The 7,035-nt window shown below is 38.2% G+C and overlaps 1 pseudogene; it reads left to right on the top strand.

The window, feature by feature from the left end:
* The first annotated feature begins 4,571 nt into the window (after positions 1-4,571).
* LOC112837084 (large ribosomal subunit protein uL30 pseudogene) lies at positions 4,572-5,670 on the top strand (annotated as a pseudogene).
* Positions 5,671-7,035: the final 1,365 nt, after the last annotated feature.

Raw genomic sequence — 7,035 nt, 5'->3', positions numbered from 1 at the left:
GACCTGAGCCAAAGGCAGACGCTTAATCAGAGCCACCCAGGTGCCCAAATCATCTCCTAATCTTGTGGTCATGTCCTTCATTAATTCTATACTTTTTTTCTAAAAAAGTCAATATAACTACTCTACTATCTATGTAACACATTTAGAAAACTTTCAGTGCTTCTTACCAGTTGTTATCTAAAACACATATTTAAAACACACACATGCATTCACACACACGTGCATGTACATTGTTTCGTTTATTTATTTATTTATTTATTTGGTATTTAATTGAGCAGGTTAATATGTAACCTTTCTTGATTTATGACTATTTGATGCGCCACTGACCAAAAACTAAAAAGACCATAAAAATATGAAATAAGGCACAAATTTTGTTGTATTTCCTGGTACAAAAGTTGCAAGAGCTGTTGACTTAGCATGTCTGAATGAATACGAAGCAAATGGCCCCAATCACAGCATTCCTACTCTTCACTGAAAGATATATGGGCAATTATAAGCTCTGTCCATGTGGTTCAAAGTATATTTCCCCCAAAGGAGGGGATTAAATAAGGGCAGGAAGTGGTTATAGAGTCTATTAAAAAGAAAACAAACAAAATGAAGAGCAAAAGTAAATCTCAGTTTCAAAAATTTTGCTCCAGCGCACATCTTTTTCTTGTTTTTCTTAAGCCTCAGAAAATGGTATTTCAGCCATTCAATTCATTAAATGTCTCTATATGGAGTTGCAAGGATAGATGATTCAAGAGGAGATGCGTTCTTCATAAATGGTGAAGAAGAATTTCCTTGTTCCCTTGTCTTCTTTTTCACAGTGTAGTTATTGATTTGGGAAATAAACAAGCAATGAATTTTTTAAATCAGTGTTTTTATAAGGGTATATTTATGAAGTTGTGAGAAAGAAAAAAAACTGTCAATGTCAGACTTTATACAAGAATAACTATCTTAAGAAAAAAGGAAACTTGTTTTAGTTCCAACTTGTAAAGAACTCAATGTCTTCACTTCCATTCTTACAACAAGAAATCCTGGGCAAATTGAAATCTCATGATTTGTCCTGGACCCATAGGACAAAATGAAGCCACAGAGGAAACCACTACCCTGAAATACAGAGGGATAGACTCTCCAGAGAGATAAAGTAATGGATATCTGCTTAACTGGAGCAGAATTGCTGGAGCCATCCAAGGTATAGGATCATTTAAATGGTCATTTTGACCAGTTGCTGGGAGCTGAATGTGGACTAGGGTGGTAGTGATAATCTCATGGGGGGCACAGTTTTAGAAAGACCTCCACACTTCTGTGGATTTTATTTCCAGATTCTCATAGTGAAAAACCAAGAAGGATTCCCTTGTGGCTCATGTACCGTAGTGGGAAGTGTAATCTTTGTAAGATATACTCAGAGCCTTCTTCACCACAAAGGCTTACTCTTCAGCTGCAAGACTTTGGCAGAACTGTATCTCTGCTGGGAGAAGGGACATCCTCCCTATCCAGACCCCATGGCTTTCCTGTCTCATCCGACAGGACAAACTAGTCAGCTAGTATCAGGGTTTCAAGAAAATATGTTGAAAACATTACAGCCAAGGAAGATAGCAGGGAACACGGGAAATGAACAAACAAAAACCTGTAACACCACAGATACATTTGTGAAGGTCATACATCAAGGCACAGCCACATTTAAGAAGTAAGATTTAACTGAAGGATTATAGAATGCTACTGATTTCCACACTTTACTACCGCACCAGCTGGGCTCCTGTAACAGGAGATACAGCTGTGATAGAGTGGCAAAGCATATAACCTCTCTGAGAAGGAGTACTTAGGGAAGTCCAAGAATAAGGCAAAAACAAGGAAATCAGAGGACTTTGAGGCATCTGTGATACACAGCTATAGCAGATTGGCCAATTTATAAACTTATAGCCAGATTAACAGAAATACATAAATCCTCACATTAAAGGGCTATTTACTCCAGTTCCCTGGTTAAAAAAAAAAAAAAAAAAAAAAAGTCCAAAAGGTAAGAAAGAACAGTCTTATAAGCCTCTCTACCTGTAGCTACAGCAAGCAAGCCTCAGGAGCAAACTTCGCTATGACCATGTTAGAATAATCAGCCTGGGAATTTAAAAGAGCTGTAAGTAGTAAGTTAAGCATTATAATGGCAAAAGTAGAAAATATTCAAGAATAGATCAAAAATATGAGAAAAGATGTGAAAACAAAAAGAGTCAAAAGGAAATCTAAAAATCGCAAATCACTGTAACAGAAATGAAGAATGCATTCAATGTGTTTATCAGTAGACTCAGCATTACCTGGAAAGAATCAGTGAACTAGAAAACAGGTCAATAAAACTTGCCCAAACTCAAGTGAAAAAAAAATTCAAGGAAAAGAAAAAAAGAAAGAAAAACCCATACAAGGTATATTACATTCAAATTGCAGACAACCATAGAAAATTTAAAGAAGGCGTGGGTGGGTGGGTAGAACACCTTATTTACAGAGGAACAAGGATAAGAGTTGTAGACATTATGAAAATAAAGAGAGGAAAGAAAATGACATACTTAGAGCATGGAAAGCAGAAAACCAACAAAACAGAATTCTATATCCAGCAAAACTATCTTCCAGAAATAGAAGAGAAATAAAGACTCTCAGACAGATGTAAAATGGGGGAATTCATTGCCAGCAGAATTTACCTACAATAAATGTTAAAAGAAGTTCCTCAGGCAAAGGAAAATTATACAGGTTAGAGACTCAGACCTACCTACACAAAGGGAGAGTGTTGGAGAAAGAATAAATGAAGGTAAAATAAAATATTTACTTTTGGGGCACCTGAGTGGCTCAGTCAGTTAAGCATCCTCCTTTGGCTCAGGTTATGATCCCAGGGTCCTGGGATCAAGCCCCCCATCAGGCTCCCTGCTCAGCGGGGAGTCTGCTTCTTCCTCTCTCTCTGTCCTTCCCCACCATTCATGCTCTCTCTTGCTCTCGCTCGCTCTCTCTCTCACTCTCAAATAAATAAATAAAATCTTCTTTAAAAGTAAGTCAGAGGGGGAGACGAACCAGGAGAGATGATGGACTCTGAAAAACAAACTGAGGGTTCTAGAGGGGAGGAGGGTAGGGGGATGGGTTAGCCTAGTGATGGGTATTAAAGAGGGCACATTCTGCGTGGAGCACTGGGTGTTATGAACAAACAATGAATCATGGAACACTACACCAAAACAAATGATGTAATATATGGTGATTAACATAACAATAAAAAATTAAAAAAAATTTACTTTTTTTCTCTTCCGTTTTGAAAATTGCTTAAAGATATGAAAGTAACAATGGGGGAATTATAGTATATGTATAAGTTAAATAAATGATAGCAAAGTCAGTGGACTGTCAGGAGAAACAAAACAGTTCTGTTAGTGTGGTGTTATTTGAAGTTGGATTAAAAAGGTATATTGTTATTCTAATGAAATCACTAAAAATGTTGAAAAGAAGGGCGCCTGGGTGGCTCAGTTGGTTAGGCAACTGCCTTCGGCTCGGGTCATGATCCCGGAGTCCCGGGATCGAGTCCCGCATCGGGCTCCCTGCTCAGCAGCGAGTCTGCTTCTCCCTCTGACCTTCTCCCCTCTCATGCTGTTTCTCTCTCTCTCTCTCTCTCTCAAATAAATAAATAAAAAATAAATAAAACCTTTAAAAAAATGTTGAAAAGAAGTACAATTGATATGCTAAGAAAGGAGATATAATGGAGTCATATAAGATTCTCAAAGCAGAAGAAAAAGAAAGAAGTAACATATTTAGGAATCACTAGTTACAAACATGGTAGATATTGATTCCACTATAGTGACAGTCACTTTAAATGTGAACGATCCAAGTGCTTGAACTGAAAGTCAGAGATTGTCAGAATAGATTTTTTTAAATGTCCCAAACGTATGTGGTATATAAAACATGCACTTTAAATGTGATGACTAAGGGGTGCCTGGGTGGCTCAGTCATTGGGCATCTGCCTTTGGCTTGGGTTGTGGTCCCAGGGTCCCTGGATCGAGCCCCGCATTGGGCTCCCTGCTCAGTGGGAAGCCTGCTTCTCGCTCTCCCACTCCCCCTGCTTGTGTTCCCTCTCTCACTGTGTCTCTCTGTGTCAAATAAACAAAATCGTAAAAAAAATAAAATAAATATGATAAGATTGATATTCACCATGTTAACATAACATGAATTTTAATTTTTTTTAATTTTAATTACAGGTAGTTAACATATATTGTTTCAGTTTCAGGTATACAATATAGTAATTGAACACTTCCACACATCTCCCTGTAATTTAAAAAAGTTCAAGTAGTTTTATTAACCTCAGGCAAAGCAAGCTTCAGAACAAGGAAAGCTATTAGGGATTAAAAAAAAAAGGCATCATGATATTATAAAGGTGTCAGTTTTTAGTGCAGGGAAACTATTCTGAATGATACCATAATGGTGGATATAAGATGCTATACATTTGTCAAAACTCATAGAAATTTACAGCCTAAAGATTAAACCTTAATGAAAGCAAATTAAAAAAAAAAAATCTTTTAGGATACAGGCAATCCCAGGATGAAATGCAGACTATTGCTCTTTTTCCGGCTGTCAACATGGAGGGTGCAGAAGAGAAGAAAAAGAATGTTCCTGCTGTGCCAGAAACCCTTAAGAAGAAGCGAAGGAATTTCGCAAAGTTGAAGATCAAGCGTCTGAGGAAGAAGTTTGCTCAGAAGATGCTTCGAAAGGCAAGAAGGAAGCTCATCTATGAAAAAGCTAAGCATTACCACAAGGAATATAGGCAGATGTACAGAACTGAGATTCGAATGGCAAGGATGGCAAGAAAAGCTGGCAACTTCTACATACCTGCGGAACCCAAATTGGCATTTGTCATCAGGATCAGAGGTATCAATGGTGTGAGCCCAAAGGTTCGAAAGGTGTTGCAGCTTCTTCGCCTTCGCCAGATCTTCAATGGCACCTTTGTCAAGCTCAACAAGGCTTCAGTTAACATGCTAAGGATTGTGGAACCTTATATAGCATGGGGGTACCCAAATCTGAAGTCGGTGAATGAATTGATCTACAAGCGTGGTTATGGCAAAATCAACAAGAAGTGAATTGCCCTGACAGATAACACATTGATTGCCCGATCTCTTGGTAAATATGGCATCATCTGCATGGAGGATCTGATTCACGAGATCTATACTGTTGGAAAACGTTTCAAAGAAGCAAACAACTTTTTATGGCCCTTCAAATTATCTTCTCCACGAGGGGGAATGAAGAAAAAGACCACCCATTTTGTAGAAGGTGGAGATGCTGGTAACAGGGAAGACCAGATCAATAGGCTTATTAGAAGGATGAACTAAGGTATCTACCATGATTATTTTTGTAATCTGGCCAGTTAATAAATGACTACTCTCATGGAAATGTTCTGTTGTCTTGGTGACTTTTTGCTAGCCTGACTGCTGTCCCTTAACTATTAAAGCAAATCTTGGTGTGTGATAAAAGTCATCAGCCTTTGTGTGCAAAACTAGGGTCTAGTTTGTATCTTGGTGGAAAACATTCCTTGGGTTTATTAAAGACTCTTCTGTACAAAGAATATATCTTAATTTTTCACTTTTGAATTGTGCCACTGAGTTAGCCAAGATGGGTCTGTTCTAAGAAAACCTATTTCATAGGCCTTTGCATGATTTACAAATAAAAATACTGTTGCTGAAAAAAAAATGCAGACTATTACAACTGATTCTAAATGTATTACAATGTGTAAAACAATCTCACTGAAGTGGTTGTGGGAAAAGGCGTTGACCTAAGTAACTTTGGAAATGAATAAAGTCTGTGAAACTGGTGGTTATAGGAACTCTACATAACTTACTTACAGAAACTGGTGGTTATAGGAATTCTACATATGCACTGTAACTCTAGTTGATAATTTCCCCCCCGCCGTGGGGGTACAATTAACAGTCCTGAAACCATTGCATGTCTAGTGGAATAGAACAATTAGCTGTAATGTGGTATCAGCCAGATTTCTCACTGTTGGAGTGGGAGGTTACAGACAACCCAGGGGAAAGGCTAGAATGACCTTGTTTAATGATACAGAGTTAGAAAGTCTATGGGCTCATTTTTAGCTTACTATAGATTTTAATGGTTCCGTATAGAGATGTTTATGGATCTGTGTATATACCTGGGTTAGTATATGCGCATACCTTTTCCTCCTATGTTTGCCGAAACTAGAACTCCCCCCGCCACACACACACCCACACACAACTGAAGCATGGCCTCTCTACCAATACCCAGTGAATTAGAAGATTTTTCTAGTCTTGCAGCAGGCACTATTCCTGACTTTGTGTGTCTACTGCATACCGTTTCTTCTGGTCTTGTCAGATACTTCCCTTTGGTTTGGGTAAAATCCCCACACGTGTTCTGATCAGTTCCTGCTAAATTCTTGAGGGGGACCCTCTGTGACCTCTGGAGTTCTCAGTCTTGGTAAATTCTTCTCTCTAATACTCTGTTCTGTGCACACCCCTCTCTGTGTTGGCCTCCTAAGTCTCTCAGTTGTATCTCCTCAAGTCATAGAATCCTCTGGGCTTTGACTGAGTTTCTTCGTACTGCACCACAGCCGACAAAACTGTCCCTAGGCATTAAACAGGGACAATCTTAGGGCTCACCTCATTTGTTTTCTCTCTTTCAGGGGTCACAGTCCTTCATTGCTTGCTGCCATGTGCCAAGAAAAAATATTTTTAAATTAGTTTTATTGCTAAGGATTGCCTGACATCTAAAATGATTTTCTTTTAATTTACATGCTTTTTTTTTCTAAATAATCATAATGCTCTACATTAATGGGTTTATTTGTTCATAGGGAACCAGGTACAGGATAAACAAAAACATAAAAAAAATGAAAAGAAAAGCTTTCCTTCTTACAGTTTTTTTTGTTTTGTTTTGTTTTTTGTTTTTTGTTTTTTGTTTTTTTTTTTTGGTTTGGGGTTTTTTTGGTCCTTCTGTGTTTCACCTACCCTGTGCTACTGGCAAGACTGTGAAATAGGATGCCTTTTGTTAGGATGAGTCACTAATTCAGTGGGGTCCAAC

This window comes from Callorhinus ursinus, unplaced genomic scaffold (genome assembly GCF_003265705.2).
Source record: "Callorhinus ursinus isolate GAN/ISIS: 27379988/994484 unplaced genomic scaffold, GSC_fseal_2.0 scaffold37, whole genome shotgun sequence".
Classification (NCBI taxonomy): Eukaryota; Metazoa; Chordata; class Mammalia; order Carnivora; family Otariidae; genus Callorhinus; species Callorhinus ursinus.
This window is presented reverse-complemented; position numbering and strand designations above follow the sequence as displayed.